Source organism: Phyllobates terribilis, unplaced genomic scaffold (genome assembly GCF_046119375.1).
Source record: "Phyllobates terribilis strain yellow unplaced genomic scaffold, ASM4611937v1 Scaffold_3__8_contigs__length_932513732, whole genome shotgun sequence".
NCBI classification, from domain to species: domain Eukaryota; kingdom Metazoa; phylum Chordata; class Amphibia; order Anura; family Dendrobatidae; genus Phyllobates; species Phyllobates terribilis.
Window position 1 is genome coordinate 249,268,779 of NW_027362763.1, and position 22,887 is coordinate 249,291,665.

The 22,887-nt window shown below is 42.0% G+C and overlaps 2 protein-coding genes across 3 annotated transcripts in view; one reads left to right on the forward strand and one right to left on the reverse strand.

Moving 5' to 3' along the window:
* The window catches only part of P2RY14 (purinergic receptor P2Y14), a 122,076-nt gene extending 102,747 nt beyond the window's left edge, over positions 1–19,329 (reverse strand). For both annotated transcript variants that reach the window (XM_073674732.1, XM_073674731.1), the window contains exon 1: positions 19,121–19,329. The gene's annotated coding sequence lies outside the window, so the exon portion shown is untranslated. The remainder of the gene's footprint in view (positions 1–19,120) is intronic.
* The window catches only part of MED12L (mediator complex subunit 12L), a 981,938-nt gene that overhangs the window by 349,245 nt on the left and 609,806 nt on the right, over positions 1–22,887 (forward strand). The gene's annotated exons all lie outside the window — the stretch shown is intronic.

Consider the following 22,887-nt stretch of genomic DNA (forward strand, 5'->3'; position numbering starts at 1 on the left):
ACATATGAAAGCCCACATAGAGTTTGCTCAAAAATATATGAAGGACTCCCAGACTATGAAAAATAAGATTCTCTGGTCTGATGAGACGAAGATAGAACTTTTTGGTGATAATTCTAAGCGGTATGTGTGGAGAAAAACAGGCACTGCTCAACACCTGCCCAATACAATCCCAACAGTGAAACATGGTGATGACAGCATCATGCTATGGGGGTGTTTTTCAGCTGCAGGGACAGGACGACTGGTTGCAATTGAAGGAAACATGAATGCTGCCAAGTACAGAGATATCCTGGATGAAAACCTCTTCCAGAGTGCTCTGGACCTCAGACTTGGCCGAAGGTTCACCTTCCAACAAGACAATGACCCTAAGCACACAGCTAAAATAACAAAGGAGTGGCTTCAGAACAGCTCTGTGACCATTCTTGACAGGCCCAGCCAGAGCCCTGACCTAAACCCAATTGAGCATCTCTGGAGAGACCTGAAAATGGCTGTCCACCAACGTTCAGCATCCAACCTGACGGAACTGGAGAAGATCTGCAAGGAAGAATGGCAGAGGATCCCTAAATCCAGGTGTGAAAAACTTGTTTTATCATTCCCAAGAAGATTCATTGCTGTACTAGCTCAAAATAGTGATTCTACTCAATACTGAGCAAAGGGTCTGAATACTTATGAACATGTGATCTTTCAGTTTTTCTTTTTTAATAAATTTGCAAAGATTTCTGGGTTTTTTTTCAGTCAAGAAGGGGTGCAGAGTGTACTTTAATGAGAAAAAAAATGAACTTTTTAGAATTTACCAAATGACTGCAATGAAACAAACAGTGAAAAATGTAAAGGGGTCTGAATACATTCCGTACACACTGTACCATTAAAACTGTTGGCTTTCTCTCAACTACAATATAACTAATGAATAGAACACTTTGCTGGCTAAGATGTGGGCTAAAAATCCATTGCATGCTCTTTTTTGATTCTGGGTGTGAATATTTTTATAAACTTATATACATACATACATACGTACATATTGTTACGTGCTTTGCAGAGGGACTCAACAAGACTGGCGCCAAACCAGCAAAGGCACAGCCACAGACGCCCTTGGTGCAAGCTGCCCAGCTAGGCGAGCCCTTGAGGGCCAGGAATACTCTTCACCCAGCTCCCAATAAATGGAAGGGCAACTTTGGCTGAGCCCTTCCTAGGCCCACTGTCTGTAGAAAATAAATTGGAGTCTGGTCACGTGGCTGGTGCCCAGTCAAGAACCAGGTGAGTACCTCTGCAAAAACCCCAGAAAGTGAAACCAGAAGAGAAAATGAGAAAAACCCTGAAAAGATAGCAAACCTAATCCTAGCATCACTCAACACTACAGCACATGGAATTGCAATAAACACCAAGGCACTGAGCAGGAAGCAGGATTATATAGCCCGCCTAATGATCAGATGTTGAATACCTCCCAATCATCCCTAGACAGCCACTCCCTGCTAGCCTGCACAACAGAATGAACACAATTCCACCATTGCTTAGTAGCAGACAAAACTGCGTCCTGCATTGCCTGGCAACCGGGGAAATCAGTTACAGACACGTCACGTGTCTTTACACATCTTACAACACCAGAACTCGATGCTCGAAAAGATTGGGACAGTCTCCATGCACGTGTAGTAGTTCTGCCTCCAGGATCAGAACAATGGTGGCACCTGCGACCGGAGTAGCGCAGCACCGGACCTGCTCTATTCTCAGGTGGAAGCACAGAACCACAATTCCTAACAGTACCCCCCTCCCTAGGAGAGACCTACGGGCTCTCACCACCCACCTTGTCTGTAAACCTCTTATGGAACTCAGCGATGAGTCGTTTGGAATGTATATTATCTCTCAAGATGCCAGACCTCTCCTCAGGACTGTACCCCTTCCAATTAATCAAATACTGAATGGAGTTTTGAACTTTACGAGAGTCCACAATACTTTTTGTATCAAATTCCTCACTATTATCTACCAGAATAGTAGGAGGAGAATCCTGGATCACAATCGGGGTAACCACCTTCTTTAGTAATGTCTTGTGAAAAACGTTGGGAACCCACTTAGAGGAAGGCAGACCTACCCAAAAAGCCACCTTATTGATAACGATAATGGGAAATGGTCCTATAAACCTGGGTGCGAGCTTAGGAGATGGTACCTTAATCTTGAGATTCTTAGGAGACACCCAAACTCTGTCCCCCACTCTGTGTTTGCAACCTTGCTGACAACACTTATCGGCCTGCCTCTTCACACGCTCCCCTGCTTTCTTGAGATTGATACGGACCTCCCCCCAAACCCTCTGGAGGCGGTGGAAAGTAGCAGAGACTGCCGGAAGTACCTCGTCCCCTCATTCAAAACTAGGAGACCTAGGATAGAATCCTAGATTACAGAAGAAGGTAGACATTCCCAAGCCCTCGTGGTGTCTATTGTTTAGGGCGAACTCTGTCAAGGCTAAATATGATCCACAATCATGCTGAGTATGGGAGAAAAAACAACTTAGATAGGACTCATAGATAATTTGAGGATGGTATGCATATGAAAACGAGAGTTCCGACCGGAGGCGTTTACAGAAAGCCCTCCACAATCTGGAGATAAACTGGGAACCACAATCGGAGACAATATTCATAGGAACCCCATGTAATCTTACCACCTGAACAAGGAATAAAATTAACAAGTCATGCGCACTGGGCAACTGAGCCAAAGGAACCAAATGGCATTATTTAGAAAATCGGTCCACAATAACCCACACCGTAGTCATACCCTTGGAGTCAGGGAGATCCGTGATGAAGTCCATGGATATGTGGAACCAAGGACGTACAGGAATGGGCAAAGGGAGAAGTTTTGTTCCTGGCAGAGCTCTCACATAAGTTCAATATACTTACCCAAGGATGGCCACCAATATTTTCTGCTTAACAGGTGACAAGTCCCTTTAATGCCGGGGTGGCCCACTGTGATCAAGTAATGACACTCTCTGAGTAAGCCCAACAGTAACTGCACCGGAACTAATAATTTATCATGAGATGTGCTGGACGGAGCTATCCCCTGAGCCTTAACCACCTCCTAAGCTATATTGACAGAAGAGACTACAATGTCCTTAGGAACAATGAAATCAGGTTCCATAATTTCAGACTCACTAGCACAAAGACTCCGAGAGAGAGCATCTGCCCGAACATTCTTGGTCCCAGGGAGATAAGAGATTGAAAAATTTAATCTGGTAAAACAAGGTCCATCCGGCTTATGTCGAGTTCAGTCTCTTGGCATTCTCTAAAATAAACAGATTCTTATGGTCAGTAAGCACCATGAATAGGTGTTTAGCTACCTCAAGGAGATGCTTCATTCTTCTAGAGCTAACTTTATTGCAAGAAGTTCACGATTGCCAATGTCATAATTGAGCTCTGGAGGAGAGAATTTTTTAGAAAAAAAAGCACAAGGCCTCAAATGCTTTGGAGTGGTTGAACCCTGGGAGAGCACCACTCCCACCCCTACCTCAGAGGCATCCACTTCTATCACAAAAGGCTTATTGACAACAGGCTGGGTCAAAACTAGAGCGGAGGAAAAGGCCTTCTTAAGGCTATTAAAGGCCTAAATGGCCTCCAGTCCCCAGTTAGACACTTCTGCCCGCTTATGGGTGAGATCGGTGAAGGGTTTCACCACCTTGGAAAAACCCTTAATAAACCTCCGGTAATAATTGACAAACCCCCAAAAAAGCTGCAACCCCTTGAGGTTAACCGATTGTGCCCACTCCAACACCACCCTCACCTTCTCAGGGTCCATCCAAAACCCTGTTTTTGACAGAATGAGTCCCAGAAACCCCAACTCCTGCACTTTGAAAACACATTTCACTTTTTTGACATAAAGATAATGATCATACAACCTTTTCAGGATGGTGCCCACATGGTCCCTATGCGCAGCCAGGTCCCTGGAGAAGATGAGGATATCATTGAGGTAAAAAATAACACAAATACACAAAAGATCACGGAAAATATAATTTACAAGCATCTGAAACACAGCTGGAGTGTTACAGAGTCCAAAGGGCATGACACAATGCCCATAATGACCTTTGGAGGTGTTGAAGGCTGTTTTCCATTCATCCCCCTTTTTGATTCGGACAAGATTGTAAGCCCCCCAGAGATCCAGCTTAGTAAACCAACTTTCCCCCACCAGTTGGTTAAAGAGGTCAGGGATGAGTGTGAGAGGGTACTGATTACGTACTGTTATGCGATTGAGCTCACGATAGTCAATGCATGGTCTCCAATCACCATCCTTTCTGGCTACAAAAAAGAACCCTGTTCCAACTGTGGATTTAAAAGGGCAGATAAACCCATTCTTCAAATTTTCCTGAATATATTCCCTCATGGCTTGCCTCTCGAGTTCAGACAGGTTAAAAATTCTGCCCTTAGGTAACTTTGCCCCCTCAATGAGCTGGATGGATCAGTCATAAGTTCTATGTGGAGGTAATTTCTGGGAGGCCTCCTCGAAGAACACCTGTGGGACCTCTGCCACATACCACGGGACCTGGGAAGTGGAACCTACTACCTTAGGAGGCTTGATAATACAAAGGGATTGGCAGTTGGAGGACCACTTAACAATATCCCCTCTTTGCCATTCAATAATAGGTCTCACTTGGCTTCGCACTCATAACTCTAACACCACAGCAGTAGGAAGATCCTGTAAAATGAAAAACATGCCTCTTCCTTATGCAGACATCCTGTGGTAATAGACACTGGTTCATGGGTGTTATACCCAATACTCTGGGTAATGGGAGATTTATCAAAAGAAGATAATGTTATAGAAGCATCCAAGGAGATAAGAGGAACCTCCAACTCCTTTGCCATGGCAACATTTAAAAAACGTATTTCAGCCCCGCAATCAACAAAAGCATAACCCTCCACACTCTTACAACTAAATGTGATAACAATAGGTAAAAGTAAATTCTGTGCTAGGGGTACCTGAGTGCCTAACTAGGGATCCCCGAACCTAGTTAGGCGCTGTCGTTTTCCCACGGGCTCCAGATTTGGACATTCATGAACCAGATGACACGAGGAACCTCATAAAAGACACTGTTGCTGATGCCATCTTTCCTGGCTTGACTCCCGGGACGTACCAATTCCACAAAGCTGCATGGGTTCTCCCTCAGCCTCAAGACCAGCAAAGGGCATGGATGAACTCCGCCTGAGGGACAATCTTTCCCGACTTTTCTCCTGTCTTCTCCGATGAAGTCGCACAGCTAAAGTCTTGGCGGTCTTCAATGACCAGGGAGGAGAGTGGTGCACTAGCAGTGTCAGACTGGGGTGTCTGGGGCCCACAGGGGTAATTGATCATCAGGGCCCACCCTACAGCTATATGCAAATACCTGTTAGCCGTTATCCTTGTTATAGTGGAGTGTTGACTGTAAATCACAGGCGGCTCCTGCACATATACTGTGCACCACTATAACTGGGATGTACAATTACGGTAATTTGCATTAAAGGGGCTCTTTGGTTAAAACAAGTTAACACTGATCCATGGGATCCACAGGATCGGTGATCACTTATTGATAGTTTGGCTCCAGACATCGGAAAACGCAGCTATCGGAAGAATGGGGAAGTTTTATCCCTGACAGGACACTTATCCCCATTTTAAAATGCAGCAGCAGGTGAGACGTCTGACCGCATATCCATTCATTCTCTTTGGGGCTTCCAGAAAAAAAACAAGAGCAGCCACTGAGGGAATGAATGGATCAGTGGCCAAGTCGTACATGAGCTCCAGTCTAATGGGAATAAAAACTCCACATTCTGAGTCGGGGCGGGTCCCAGAATTCAGACCGCCACTAATCAATAATTTATCACCCGTGGGAGAGGTGATTACTTGTTTTCCCCGGAGAACCCCTGTAAGTGCATCTTGTTCCAAGTATTTAATCACTAGTGGAAATAAAGAATCTTCTCCTAATTAAATATCAGAGAGAACAAATGACTTCCATACACAACACAATCCACTATACCAAAAGCAATAGTACCACATACAAGGGAGAAATGCTGCCATACCATGACTGGCCTACATATTACCACCACATAGTGCCCAAATAAAACCACATACAAGGGAGAAATACCACCACACCGTGACCAGACCACATATTAACAGCATATAGCGTCCAAATAATTCCCCATAATTGCTCTGCCTCACCTTCTCCATCATTGTCATATCTCCCTCCTCCATCTCCATTGCCATATCTCCCCCACCTCCTCCAGCACCATTGCCATATCTCCCTCCACCTCCTCCAGCACCATTGCCATATCTCCCCCACCTCCTCCAGCACCATTGCCATATCTCCCCCCACCTCCTCCAGCACCATTGCTCTCCATCTTCTTCCACCACCTTCTCCAGCACCATTGCTCTCCCTCTTCTCCCCCACCTTCTCCAGCACCATTGCTCTCCCTATTCTCCCCACCTGCTGCTACACCATTGCTCTCCCTCTTCTCTCCCCACCTTCTCCAGCACTATTGCTCTTCCTCTTCTCCCCCCACCTGCTCCAGCAGCATTGCTCTAGCTAAAAAAAAACAAAAAAAACAACACTTACCCTGTCTGCTGGTTCCCCCGCAGCATCGTCCTCTGCTTCCTGCCCGGCATCTTTCTCCCTGACAGAGGCTCACGCTGCATGATGATGTCATCAAGCAGTGCGAGCCTGTGTCACGGAGGAAGTGTCGGGCAGGAAGAAGAGGACAGATCCCTCCGCTCCGCTGTCATTTTCTCCTGTCAGCAGCGGAGAGGAGCGATCGTGCCCTGCCGCCACCGCACATGAGAGGGCAATCTGACCATGGTGGGTGCTGTGCTGCGGCTTTCCGCTGGCCGCAGTCATCTTCATAAAGCTGTGATCCGCTGAAAAATGGCCACCCAAGCTCTCAGCCATTTTCCTATAGATCACTGTGCACCCACTGCCGCTCTGCCTCGCCGCCGCAGCGCTGCACATCCACTCTGCCTCGCCGCCGCTCTGCTGCTCGGCCTCGCTATACCACCACCGCAAGTATCTGGTAAGGTTCGGACCATAAGACGCACCCCCCATTTTCCTCCTAAATTTGGGGGAAAAAAAGTGCGTTTTATGGTCCGAAAAATACGGTATATATAGTATATGTATAAGTATATATATGTATACAGGTGCATCTCACTAAATTAGAATATCATCAAAAAGCTAATTTATTTCAGTTCTTCAATACAAAAAGTGAAACTCATATTATATAGAGTCATTACAAAAAGAATGATCTATTTCAAGTGTTTATTTCTGTTAATGTTGATGATTATGGCTTACAGCCGATGATTATGGCTTACAGCCAATGAAAACACAGAAGTCATTATCTCAGTAAATTAGAACACTTTTTAACACCAGCTTGAAAAATGCTTTTAAAATCCGAAATGTTGGCCTACTGAAATGTATAGTGGGTACGGAAAGTATTCAGACCCCTTTACATTTTTTACTCTTTGTTTCGTTGCAGCCATTTGGTAAATTCTACAAAGTTCCTTTTTTTTCTCATTAAAGTACACTCTGCACCCCATCTTGACTGAAAAAAAACAGAAATCTAGAAATTTTTGAAAATTTATTAAAAAACAAAAACTGAAATATCACATGGTCATAAGTATTCCTACCCTTTGCTCAGTATTGAGTAGAAGCATTCTTTTGAGCTTGTACAGTCATGAGTCTTTTTGTGAATGATGCAACAAGTTTTTCACACCTGGATTTGGGGATCCTCTGCCATTCTTCCTTGCAGATCCTCTCCAGTTCTGTCAGGTTAGATGGTGAATGTTGGTGGACAGCCATTTTCAGGTCTCTCCAGAGATGCTCAATTGGGTTTAGGTCAGGGCTCTGGCTGGGCCAGTCAAGAATGGTCACAGAGTTGTTCTGAAGCCACTCCTTTGTTATTTTAGCTGTGTGCTTAGGGTCATTGTCTTTTTGGAAGGTGAACCTACGGCCAAGTCTGAGGTTCAGAGCACTCTGGAAGAGGTTTTCATCCAGGATATCTCTGTACTTGGCCGCATTCATGTTTCCTTCAATTGCAAACAGTCATCCGGTCCCTGCAGCTGAAAAACACCCCCATAGCATGATGCTTCCACCACGTTTCACTGTTGGGATTGTTTTGGGCAGGTGATGAGCAGTGTCTAGTTTTCTCCACACGTACTGCTTAGAATTATCACCAAAAAGTTTTATCTTCTTCTCATCAGACCAGAGAATCTTATTTCTCATTGTCTGGAAGTCCTTCATGTGTTTTTGAGCAAACTCTATGCGGGCTTTCATATGACTTGCACTGAGGAGAGGCTTCCGTCGGGCCACTCTGCCATAAAGGCCCGACTGGTGGAGGGCAGTGATAGTTGACTTTGGGGAACTTTCTCCCATCTCCCTACCTCATCTCTGGAGCTCAGCCACAGTGATCTTGAGGTTCTTCTTTACCTCTCTCACCAAGGCTCTTCTCCCACGATTGCTCAGTTTGGCTGGACGGCCAGGTCTAGGAAGACTTCTGGTGGTCCCAAACTTCTTCCATTTAAGGATTACGGAGGCCACTGTGCTCTTAGGAACCTTGAGTAATGCAGAAATTCTTTTGTAACCTTGGCCAGATCTATGCCTTGCCACAATTCTGTCTCTGAGCTCCTTGGGCAGTTCCTTTGAGCTCATGATTCTCATTTGGTCTGACATGCACTGTGAGTTGTGAGGTCTTATATAGACAGGTATGTGCCTTTCCAAATCAAGTCCAGTTTAATTAAACACAGCTGGACTCCACTGAAGGAGTAGACCCATCTCAAGGAGGATCACAAAGAAATGGAGAGCATGTGACTTAAATATGAGTGTCTGAGCAAAGGGTCTGAATACTTATGATCATGTGATATTTCAGTTTTTCTTTTTTAATAAATTTGCAAAAATTTCTACATTTCTGTTTTTTTTTAGTCAAGATGGGGTGCAGAGTGTATTTTAATGAGAAAAAAAAAGTATTTACCAAATGGCTGCAATGAAACAAAGAGTGAAAATTTTAAAGGGGTCTGAATACTTTCCGTACCCACTGTATGTTCAGTAAACGCTTTCAATACTTGGCCGGGGCTCATTTTGCATCAATTGCTGCATCAATGCGGCGTGGCATGGAGGTGATCAGCTTGTGGCACTGCTGAGGTGTTATGGAAGCCCAAGTTGCTTTGATAGCAGGCTTAGGCTCATCTGCATTGTTGGGTCTGGTGTCTCTCATCTTCCTCTCGACAATATCCCATAGATTCTCTATGGGGTTAAGGTCAGGCAAGTTTGCTGGCCAATGAAGTACAGTGATACTGTTGTTTTTAAACCAGGTATTGGTACTTTTGGCAGTGTGGACAGGTGGCAAGTCCTGCTGGAGAATGAAATTTCCATCTCCAAAAAGTTTGTCGGCAGAGGGAAGCATGAAGTACTCTAAAATTTCCTGGTAGACAGCTGCGCTGACTTTGGTCTTGATAAAACCCAGTGGACCTACACCAGCAGATGACATGGCTCCCCAAACCATCACTGATTGTGGAAACTTCACACTAGACCTCAAGCAGCTTGGATTGTGGCCTCTCAACTCTCCCTTGTGATTCTGGGACCTTGATTTCCAAATGAAAATTAGAACTCTGGGACCTTGTGGAGTGTGTCAATGACTGCCTTCTGGATATCTGTCAAGTCAGCATTCTTCCCCATGATTGTGGAGCCTACTGAAACAGACTAAGGGACCTTTTTAAATGATTAGTAAGCCTTTTTAATTTATTGAGATAATGACTTTTTTGTTTTCATTGGCTGTAAGCCATAATCATCTACTTTAACAGAAATAAACACTTGAAATAGATCACTCTGTTTGTAATGACTATATAATATATGAGCTTCACTTTTTGTATTGAAGAACTGAAATAAATAAATTTTTTGATGATATTCTAATTTAATGCGATGTGTTCTGTTATGTGCTTTGCAGAGGGACCCAGTAAGACTGGCGCAAAACCAGCAAAGGCGCAGCCACAGACTCACTTGGCGCAAGACTGCTATCAGGCAACTTATTTGTAGCTCAGTCATTACCTACAAAGTTCTAATATACTGTAGATCAGTGTTCCCCAACTCCAGTCCTCAAGGCCCACCAACAGGTCATGTTTTCAGGATTTCCTTAGTATTGCACAGGTGATGGAATTATTGCCTGTGCAGGTGATGGAATTATCACCTGTGTAATACTAAGGAAATCCTGAAAACATGATCTGTTGGTGGGCCTTGAGGACTGGAGTTGGGGAACCCTGCTGTAGATCACTTTTTATACAAATTTGTTTTTATGTTCACATTAAATAATTTTTAAATGTTCATCAATCGTCTAAAAGCAAAATTGCACAACAGACAATACAATATGATTATACCATTAAAAATATTGGCTTTCTCTCACCTATTATGTATCTAATGAATAGAACACTTTGCTGGCTAAGATGTAGGCTGACAATCCATAGCATGCTCCTTTTTGATTCTGGGTGTGAATACACTGTGTTCCAAATTATTATGCAAATAATATTTTCTCAGATTTTCCCAAATTACCTATACCTATATATACCTATATATACCTGGAAAATTACAATGACTGCAATTCATATAGGTAATTTGGGAGAATCTGAGAAAATATTATTTGCATAATAATTTGGAACACAGTGTATTTTTATAGACTTACATACATACATATTGTTATGTGCTTTGCAAAGGGACCCAGCAAGACTGGCACCAAACCAGCAAAGGCACAGCCACAGACACCCTTGGTGCAAGCGGCCCAGCTAGGCAAACCCTTGAGGGCTCGAATACTCTTCACCCAGCTCCCAGTAAATGGAAGGTGTACTTTGGCAGAGCCCTTCCCAGTTCCACTGTCACCGGACAGCTGGCATCTGGTGACGACGCTGGTGCCTAGCCAAGAACCATGTGAGTACCTCTGCAAGAACCCCAGGAAATTAAACCAGAAGAGAAAATGAGAAAACCCCTGAAAAGATAGTAAACCTAATGCTAGCTCCACTCACCACTACAGCACATGGAACTGCAATAAACAGCAAGGCACTGAGCAGGAAGCAGGGTTATATAGCCCGCCTAATGATCAGGTGTTGAATACCTTCCAATTATCCCCAGACAGCCACTCCCTGCTAGCCTGCACAACGGAATGAACACAATTCCACCATTGCTTAGTACCAGACAAAGCAGGGTCCTGCGTGGCCTGGCAACCGGGGAAATCAGTGACAGGCACGGCTTCCCACGTCCTCACACATCCTACAACACCAGAATGCAATGCTCGAAAAGATTGGACAGTCTCCATACACGTGTAATAGCTCTGCCTCCAGGATTAGACAATGGCAGTGCTTGCGACCGGAGTAGCGCAGCTTCGGCCCTGCTCTATTCTCAGGTGGGAGCACAGAACCACGATTCAGAACACGTATCAGTATTTCTAAGGCAAGTACATCTTACTAAAATATATTATATTAACTGCAAGTAATACATTAAAAGTACAGCATAAGGGCAATGTATGAGTGCCCAAAACGCAGTCTATATGTACCATAGATTAAGAACCTTGGCTCTACAGGTATGTAATGTATGTGCAGGGGCAGACATACTGTACCATTGGTGTAACCTATGCAACCACACAGGGGCCCAAGAGTAAAGACAGACCACTTCCATCTCCAAATCAGGTGGAAATGTGCATTTTGAAGAGCTATTGGACACATTTATTGTTCTTGCCCAGGAGGCCTATTGTGGTTTTATCCGCTACCGTGGACTTGTTGCTACACACTGTAAAATCACCTTCATGTACAATCTTCAACGTCTGCCTTTCGTGTGTAAAGTTTCATTTCAGATTTTAACAGGAAGTCCTTAGAAATATGAAAATGTCTCAGTTTATATTAATATATACTATTTCTACCATATTCTGTATGAGGAATAAACACGCCTTCACATGCTAAACTGGGATTAATCTTCATTTGTAATACAAGATTTAGGGGTTTACGGAAAACCAAGAATTCTTTGTGACATCTGTTAATTTTCCAAAAATGAGTAATATAGGGTTTTCTTTCACTCCAAGAATTCTTGAGACGACATCTGGCAACAGCGCAGATGGGGTAATATCTGCCTTCATGTTAACAGGAATCTACTGCTCAACAGCTGAGTTGTGTTTGTCGGCTTGTGTTTGCTTTCAAAGGCAAAGGTTTGATTAGGGTCATATGTTTAGGGATACATGGAGACGAGCGTTGTTTTCTGGAAAAGACTTCTACTTAATACATTTGTAAATGATGATGTATCCTGTTTCTTTTGAATAAGAGAATATTTATAAATGCTAAGGAACCAATGTGAATCAATGTGAACTATCTCAGGAACTGTTTAATGTCACTTATATTAACTAACAGATTATCCATCATAGCCATTTAATAAAGCGACACTATATTAAATGTGACTATACATTTCTACTGCATAGTCTCCATACCCAATGACCTTTGCTGGCGCGTCTTTCGTTTTAGTGCCCCGTCCAACAAGCAGAAGCATGGGGAGCACTGGGAAGGGTCTGAACCCTACTTTCTCTGCTTATTCATCGGTGTGGGAAGGGAAGAGAAAGGCAGGAGAGGTATGATTCAGACTTTTTACAGTGCTCCCCATGCCTCTGCACCCGCCATTTTAGATAAAAAGAGAACGGGGCACCAATTTCATATATGGAACAAGCAAAATATATTAGATATAGTGATTATATATTAGAAATGTATCGTCACAATTACTATAAGAGTGGAGGGGTCCTATAAAAACAATTGTGAAAAAGCTCAATGTGTCAACTATTAATTGAACTAGCTTCTAAGATTCATTCTTATTTCCCAATTGATATGTGTTACGACTCACTTTAGAACATTGACTACATGCTTTAGATGTCATATGTACCCAAAATCGAAATTTAAAGATGTTGTCCACTACTTTTACACTGATGCCCTATCCGTAGGATAGTGCATACATGTATGAGCGGCCGGGGTCCTGCACACGTGCGGGACAGCGGATCCCACGGATAGGGCATCAATGTAAAAGTAGTGGACAACTTCTTTAACTAAAATAAGTAATCTGGAACGTAGCTAACTGGATGGAACACATTACTAGAGGAGTGACTGGAATGTTGTTAGATGGGGTTGATTTTAAGGGGTTAATGAGTTTTGGGGCGGAGGCGTAGATAGGAGCGCTGAGTTAAGGATTAAGGGGTGGGCCATGCAGGGTAAAGTCCTATTTGCAGAGAAACTTCGGAGTTGGATTGTTGGCTATCACTTACCTACAATATATCTAAAGATGTGAAGGATTTGTTGGCTGAAGACCCATACCATGCTCCTAGTTAGTTTGACACATACTTGATGTGCTCCCCCATTTCTTGCAGTAGGACATTTTGATACCCATGAAGGTTTCTAGAAGATTAAAGCGACCTAAATGTCACTCACATCTAGAGGCATCCTAGAGCATGTCCAGGTCTCCTACTGATTTCCTAAGTGGGTGGAAAATTGTTGGTCAGGAATGGTGAAGAGAGAAACTCCCCTATCTGGTATCCTTTGTCAGGAAGAACCATAGAGAGAGCACTGTTGAAAGCACGCAAAAAATAAATCCTCATACAGGTTTTTGACTGGGAAATCAAAAGCTATAAGTCTAGGAAAATGATTACACAAAATACTAAAAAAACTATATGGTATGGCAATATAGAATAGTATAAACTATGTATGGTATGGCTGTAATCCGAGTAACGATGGACAATTATGTTGCATGTCATTTGTATCACACAATGTAAACTACAAAAAGGAAACAAAAAAATATATCTGAATTGCATTTTTTCACAATTTCACCTCACGTTATTGTTCTCCTTTTCTTCAGTATATTAAATTTTGTACAGTAAATTGAGTGAAGTAATTAAAAACTACAATTCGTTTTGCAAAAACAGTGTGGTGAAATGTCACAAAAATACTCTTCTACTAATGTTTTCTGGGTATGTTTTTCTTGTTTTTATGCAGTTCATTTTACAGTAAAAATTAATTTGCAACATGATTCCCCAAGTCAGTAGGATTACATCGATATGAAACTTGACAATTTTTTTTATATAAGTAGTAAAAAAAATTAGATATTTGTTAAAGCAAAAATTGGTCTGTGTGGCCATTTTCATTTTCCAACAATGAAGCTGTATGAACGCTTGTTTTTTTGCATGGAGACTTGACATGTATATTTGCATTGTTTTGTGGTACATACAATGTTTTGATATCTATTTATTTCAATTTTTGGGGCGGAGGCATGGAATCTAAAAAATAACAACTCTGCCAATTCTATTTATTTATTTTTTTGCTTTACAGTGTTTACTGCACGGGTTCAATAGTCTTGATAGATCAGACATTTATTGACCCAGTAATACCATATATATTTTTTTTATTTACTTTTAAACTGAGAAAAATAGTATTTACTTTATTTTTAAGTCCTTGTAGGGATCTTAAACTTGTGATCGGTGTTTGATCACTTATTCTATATTCTGCAATACCACAGTAATGCGGTACAATCATGGCCAAAAGTGTTGGCACCCTTGAAATTGCTCCAGAAAATTATTGCAATTACATATGTTTTGTTATGCACATGTTTATTTCCTTTGTGTGTATTGGAACAGCACAAAAACACAGAAAAAAAGGCAAATTGTGGACATCATTTCACTCAAAACCCCAAAAATAGGCCTAGGAAAATTGTTGACACCCTCAGCTTAATATTTGGTTGCACTCCCTTTGGAATAAATAACTGCAATCAATCGCTTCCTATAACCATCAACAAGCTTCTTACACCTCTCAACTGGAATTTTGGACCACTCTTCTTTTGCAAACTGCTCCAGGTCTCTCATATTTGAAGGGTGCCGTCTCCCGACAGCAATTTTTAGGTTTCTCCACAGGTGTTCAGTGGGATTTAGATCCGGACTCATTGCTAGCCACTTCAGAACTCTCCAGCGCTTTTTTCCATCCATTTCTGGGTGCTTCTTGAAGTATGTTTGGGGTGATTGTCCTGTTGGAAGACCCATGACCTAGGATGCAAACCCAGCTTTCTGACACTGGGCACTACATTGCGAACCAAAATCCGTTGGTAATCTTCAGATTTCATGATGCCTTGAACAAAGTCATTGCACACAGTGCCAGAGGCAACAAACCAACCCCAAAGCATGTTTGAACCTTCACCATATTTGACTGAAGGTACTGTGTTCTTTCTTTTTGTAGGCCTCATTCCATTTTCAGTAAACAGTAGAATGATTTGCTTTACCAAAAGCTCTATCTTGGTCTCATCTGTCCACAAGACGATTTCCCAGAAGGATTTTGGATTACTTGCGTACATTTTGGCAGACTTAAGTCTAGCTTTTTTATGTTTCTTTGTCAGCAATGGGTTTCTCCTGGGTCTCCTGCCATAACATTTCATTTCATTCAAATGTCGACAGATAGTTCTCGCTGACACCGATGCACCCTGAGCCTACAGGACAACTTGAATTTCTTTGAAACTTGATTGGGGCTGCTTATCAACCATTAGGACTATTCTGCGTCCCAACCTTTTATCAATTTTTCTCTGCCATCCACATCCAGGTAGATTAGCTACAGTGCCATGGGTTGTAAACTTCTTGGACAAAGGAACAGCAAAATCTCTGGAGATGGACTTGTAACCTTGAGATTGTTGATCTTTTTCAACATTTTTGGTTCTCAAGTCCTCAGACAGTTCTCTTCTCCTCTTTCTGTTCCCCATGCTTAATGTGGCAAACACAGACACATAATGCAAAAATTTAGTCAAATTCTCCCCTTTTTATCTGGTATCAGGTGTGATTTTCATATTTCCCACACCTGTTACTTGCCACAGGTATGCTTAAACGAGCATCACATGCTTGAAACTAAGTTGTTTACCCACAATTTTGGAAAGGTGCAAACAATTTTGTCTGGCCCATTTTTGTGGTTTTGTGTGAAATTATATCAAATTTGCCTTTTTTTCTCAGCTTTTTATGTGTTGCTCCAATACACACAAAGGAAATAAACGTGTGTAGCAAATCATGTGTATTTGCAGTAATTTTCTGGGAGAAATACTTAATTTTCTGGAATAATTTCAAGGGTGCCAACACTTTTGGCCATGACTGTGTATAAGGAAAAAGGTGACCTCTTAAGAAGGCTGGGCTTTACAGTAGAACCAAGATGGCAGTCATGGATGGTAGCAGGCCCACAGCTGCCACGGAAACACACCAGCTCTTGTGCCTTCAACATACATGCATGTCAGGCAGGGTTTAATGGCAAAAGTGGCTCTGATGCAAACAGAAACAGAAGCAGACCTGCTGATTATATTATGAGTCTGTTTGTCTGGATTCTATTAAGTGTTTTTAGAATGAAAAAAAAAAAAGCGCAGGGTGCAGAACTTTCTCTTTGGTTCTAAAAACAGATACATAACTGAAGTCAGCCGGACCCCATAATAATCATGGGGGTCCCTCTGCTTTAGTCTGTATCATTATGCAATGAATCAATTTTTGACATTAATTACATTTGTCTGTCCCTAAAAACGGACCAGACAGAAAAAATATCAAAACACCAGTGGGAACGATGCCTTAGTCACCTCGCCATCAAGCCGTGTTCACAACATCTCCATCTGTATATTTGGGTTACTAATAAAAGAGACGCTCTTCACGTGTATTTCTGGATGCTGTAGAGTAAAAAGATCCCTCTTTAGCAATATTTGACCCCTCTCTCAAGTTGTTGGGTGTTTTTCACCCTCTTTGTAGTCATAGCAGTTACCAAGTGAAAACAGCGCCCCCTCTACCATCTGTGATCAGAGCGGAACAGAAGACATGTCTGGTCAGATAACAACACCAGAATAATACGGCTTAAGTGCAGGTTCCCTTTTGATTGAGCTACTTTTGAACTTTTAGAAACTGAATAAATGATTAATCCTCCAGCTAATGCTTGTTAGTAGCCATAACATACTGTACTGTTAGAGGCAGCCCGAGCTCTGCTGACACATTGTGGTGGGACTCTGGAAGTATCCATAAAGCAGTTTCAATGTGGAGTGCAGCAAATCCCATGAGAACTTGTTACACACAGTACAATAATCACAATTCTTATCTGCCGTCTAGTTGTGAAAACACTTAAGATAAACTTTAGTAACTTCCCCTTGTTTTCATTTACATCTTATCAATATCTCATCCAACTTTCAACATCAACTGAACACTGCTCAATATCCAGATGCGAAACCCGAAGCTTTTCATCGTCAGTGCAAAATCTGTAAAGCCGCCTATAGACTATAAATAGTTGCCGATGGTTCAGCCGGCAACTTACTCATTCACCTGCCAAACATCTGTGGTAGTGACTTTTATCTTCAGGAAGAAAAGGAGCCGCAGTCCGAAATTAGACATGCTGGCTCTTTATCTCCTCGACAGTCATCTGTTTGGGGCCTCCTTACATATTAGACTGTCAGCCGAATCTATCGATATCGGCGGGTTCGGTCGACGTTACGTCTAATGTGTGGTGGCTTTAACAGAGCCTAACTAATGACCACAAGTCCTGGATTTCTCACGTGAGACACCATTTTTGACCCCATGGTTCCAGGGTCTAAATGCAAACTATACTTCTGCGACCACTTCTCTGATAACTGCACAAAGCTTACTGCACTATCTATCACAGCGTTCTTTATGTATGTAGTAAGCTCAGTAATGCAGATCTTCAGCAGCTGTGGACTAATGGGGCTGATATTCCCATTAATTACATGTAATTAAAGGCGATTTCCCCCCCAGTGAACATTTATGGCAAATCAATTTGATATCCATTTACGGCACATTAGTAGTTGTCAGTCCTCCATTCTGGTGTAAATTTGGTCGTCTACAGTCACCACCTATCATATTATTTTAGCAATATGGAATCAATCAAGCATGTTTTTCATTCAGCCACTCCAGTATGTCTGAAATTTAACATCCTACCAGTCCTAATAGGGATAGAAACCCTCTTTCATTTTGACGATAACGGAACTTTAAAACATTTATTAAAAGGAAAACATAAAAAGTATATCTATCCTTCTAAGACTCAGTATACGTTGATCAAACCATATACTGTGTTCTAGAATTTCTCACTTTTCCCAAGATGTCCACATTGAAAGGAAAAATTGGCCAATACCAGGCCAAACTTTTTATGCAGACGGTGTTCAAAACTCTACATTTGGAGGTCTGCATGGATCAGTCATTGTGTGCCTACTAATCATTGTGAGATTAATTTGCTGCAATACCACTCTATGTAACATGCCACATACTGAAACTTCTTCTTTCCTGGGTTTACCATTCTGAGTTTCGTTATGTGGAAGCAGACGCTACTGTCACACGCACCTAACCACGTTTACTTTCTGATAGTCATGTCCCACTTCGAAGGTATATGGCACACACAACTCATTGATTTCGACATGATGTGTAATTATTTTGCTGTTCTTTGCCCTTAACCCATAAATGAATCTGATGCGTGAGTCTACAATTTACATTTTGGGCATGGTACAAGATGATTTAATTAGTGAATTCACAGATTACTGGTGCCCTACATACTTGGCTTTTAAATCGGGAAATGAGTTTTCAGGTTTATCCTGTTCTGTGTATGATGCGTTTTACTGAGTAATAAGTGTAGCTACTGGACGTGATGATATATCGTGATCCTTGTGATCTTTACATTAGTATAATACGCAAACATCATTTCATTTCCCAAGCTCTCAGCACAGCGTAGATAGGAGGCCGTCTGCTTTCCCTATCATTTATGATGGTACGAATTAGTGAACAATTCACACGGCAGCCTTTACCCAATTTACATGTAACACTAGAACTAATGTAACACCAGTAGATGGCACACAATTCAAATTCCACGAATTTGCATCTTGTTCATAGTCTATTTCTTATAAGCATTGGACAAATAGTTTTTCTTACTAACAGGAAACTGATGCAAATCACTTATGTCTACACTAATGTTTCAGTATTTAATTAAGTAGAAGGAAAAATCTGAGTAGTAAGAATTTATAAAAGAATCAGTTATACATGTATAGGTTTCCTGACATTTCTAACCATCCAATAGCAATAGTATGGAGCAGTAATAAAGCGAATAACCTGATAAATGAGATGGATGAGTACCTTACCTGCTCTACGAGATGCTTTAAGGCACTGTATGATCCTCTATACTGGTGTTTGCCAACCTTTAATGATCACAAGAGGAAACTCAGCGGTGCAGTCCAGCTCCACAACTCTGACAGCCTGAGACCTGGGTCCTCCCCTTCTGCTCACAGCTTCTGTAGCTACATTATACCATTCTGTACTTCAACATCCCTCGTGTTTACTGACCAGTCCAATAAAAAGCTTTTGTAGATGCTCCAACATCTGCAGCCATGATTTGCTTAGCAAGTATTAATTGCTTGGCAATAAATGAATATGGATAAAAACCAAGCATGTATTCTATTATTGGCTATGTATCTATGGAAAACTACAGATGTATCAAAGCTGGAATTAACTCCTTGGAGTTGCACATTTCTGCATCATGATAAATCTCTGAGGGGTTGTCCATTGTATGCCTGTCTATGTGTAGAATAGGTGATAACTTGCTGATAGGTGGATGTCCCATACCCATCTGCTAGGTCCAGAAATTCCTGGACAGTTAATAAAAATAGGGCACTTTTTCCCCGTGCCCGAAAAAAAAAGATTTTTTTGGAAGCTGGAGAGACTAGTACAGATTTTTATGAGTGTATTTATCACCCTTTTACAGCCTACAGTGAATGTAGGTAACATCTTCATATAGGATTTATGATCTATAGACATGTATCACTTATAATCTTAATTATTTATGATGGTCATCAAATCCATCCATTAAAAAAAAAGTTGGTTGTCCGTGATTTTTTGAGAAGCTAACCAGAAAAAAATAACAAATAAAGTTGGCAACTCTACGATCTGTAGGTAGATCAATGAATTTTTATCCCTGATGAGAAACTTTTATCCCCGTTTCAAAATGGCGTGGCAGTTTGGACGCTCGACCGTTGCTCCATTCATTCTCTATGGGGCTGCTAGAAAAAGTTGAATGTAGCGCTTGGCAGCCCCCGTAGGAGATGAATGGATCAGTGGTTGAGAATGTGAAAAAAAAAGTTACCCTTTCTCCTGATCAGTGCAGTCAGACGCCCACCAATCAACAAGTTATCCACTATAATGTGGACAACCCCTTTAAATAGGACTTCTCATCTCTCCTGACTTAGCGGTGTTTTAGTAAATACTTACATTCCCCATAAAATCACTATTCTGGAGAACCTTTTTCAGGACATTGAGTTGTGTGTTCTTCTGTTATTTCTCTTGGACATTTTTTTTAAATAATTTGATAAATGGATGCCACCTTTCCCGTTGTCAAAGAGGTGCGTACCTATCGAGTCTGACACCCTCAGCACTGATTGGATAGTGTCTGAATGTGTAGGGACACACCCCCAAATGGTAACACCCATTTGGATGTATTCAGCGTTTTTTTAGGAGGATTAATAGAGGAATTATCCAATGTAAATTTCTAAGAAAAGACCCTTCAGATTTGTTATCTTAAGGGAAATACCAGTATCTGATAAAACAGACTTTTTATGAGCCTGGTCACCTTTAGACAAGTCTACTATATGGACCTGTGCTGTAAAAAGCTTACTGACCAATATATACTGTAATTGGGCTGGTCAGACGACAGTTTTTTCACATGGACCGAGTGTCTGTGTGGAAAAATCACAGTGTGCACTAATCTTTTCTGAGTATCAGATGATACTTGCCTGTTCAAGTCTATGGATGAGCAAAAAAATAAGATGGGATTCCATTCAGAAAATCCGTATTGTGTATGATTTTTACTGATACATTGCAATTATTAGCTTCAGAAATTGGATTTAATCTTATACATTTTACAATGTTGACGTATAAAAATAAACGGCACACAGATGTCGCACGGACATAAAATACGGACAAATGGATGACAATGCAGACGAAAATCTTCTGAGTTTTCTGGGTGGAAATTGGATGATTTTTCATATGCTTATATGACCCCAGCCTTAAAGTGATACAGTCCCAGTTAATAATTTAATAGGACCCACCTTTGTATGACACTTCAAACATGCAGCAGTCATCTTCCTTACAATTTAACAGCACAACTCTGGCCAGCGCTCCTACTACTCCGATACCCTCAAAGCCCTGCAAAATGCTGAAATAGTGTAACCCCTTCCAGCCCTGATATGTGCAATGAGTCCATTGTGAGAACAGTCTAATACATATGTTTGTGGTTGTTGATGATACACATATCCACATGCCGCTATAGTTCTCTGCCCATTGTCTTGAATTTACATCGTCTGCCTTAAGCTCCCGTCTCACATAGTGAGATCGCTAGCAAGATCTCTGCTGTGTCACGGTTTTGGTGACACAACAGCGACCTCACCAGCGATGTCGCTATGTGTGACACTTTGCAGCGATCAGGCCCCTGCTGTGAGGTCGCTGATCGCTGCAGAATGTCCTGGACCATTTTTTGGTCTTTGCCCTCCCGCTGGTCAGCACACATCGCTGTGTGTGACCAGCGGGAGCAGTGATCAGGCTGGTAACCATGATAAACATCGGGTTACTAGGGGCACACGCGCACCTAGTAACCCGCTGTTTATCATGGTTACGAGCCTGCTAAAGTGAGCGGTAACCTCCCGCTCACCTTAGCAGAGTGGTAACCATGATAAACAGCGGGTTACTAGGTGCGCGTGTGCCCCTAGTAACCCGATGTTTACCATGGTTACCAGCCTGCTCCTGCTTCAGTAGGCTGGTAACCAGGAGCTGGACATCGTGGAAAGATTCTTTCCACGATGTCGCTGCTCCCCTGATCGTTGGTGAGCCTGCCTGTTTGACAGCTCACCAGCGACCACATAGCGACGCAGCAACGATCCCTGACAGGTCGTATCGTTGTCGGGATCGCTGCAGCGTCGCTAAGTGTGACGGGGCCTTTACCCTGATAGGGAACTGAAATTGATTACATTAGGATTGCATCAATTTCATAAATCCTACTGAACACCACTCCTTTTCTAAGTACCATGTCACTGAATGTAAAGGCTTTGCTTCTTCATTTGGGGAAATCCAAGATATCATAATTAATAATGTAACTAATATACCAGTATCACATGAGTTGTGTCTTCCCTTCCCCTTTTAATATGTAGGACACTGACAATAATGATTAGTGTCACTCATCTCTGATCTTTACATATGTTAATGCAAGGTAGACAGATTTTGTCTTCCCAGGTTCGGAGTTTTAGCAAGGGAGAGTTTTGAGGGTAAATTTGATCAAAGAAAATAAATTTTTCTATATCTGTTTAGTTACCTATACACTTTTAAGGGTGTCTTCTAAAGTAGCAGATATGCTGATGATTTTTTGTCCAGACTAGTGGGTGCAAAATCTACAACACATTACAGTAGGAATGTGGATGAGATTTCACTAAATTGCATGCTTTTGGAAAAAATTGCAAAGTGTGAGATCTGATTAAAATTAATTATAGACATGCCTTACCTTCCTGTGTTCAGCTGCAAATTTTGATTACCGTATATTTTGGACTATAAGACACACTTTTTTCCTCCAAAATTTTAAAGGGAAGTGGGGGGTTCATCTTATAGTCCGAATGTACCTTGTTGCTGTGGGTGTGGATGGGGGGGAGAGGCAGTGAAGTAGAAGCGGGGCACAGGAGGCAGGAGACGCCTGCCGCAGTTCACACTGTGCCCGCTGCCAAAGAAAATGAATATTCACTGCTCCCCATGCCCATGGGTGTGTGGAGCACTGAATATTCATTCTCTTTAATAGCGCGCACAGTGTCAGCAGCAGCTGCTCCCGCAGCGGCTCGGCGATCACTTGTGCCCGCTACTAAAGAGCATGAATATT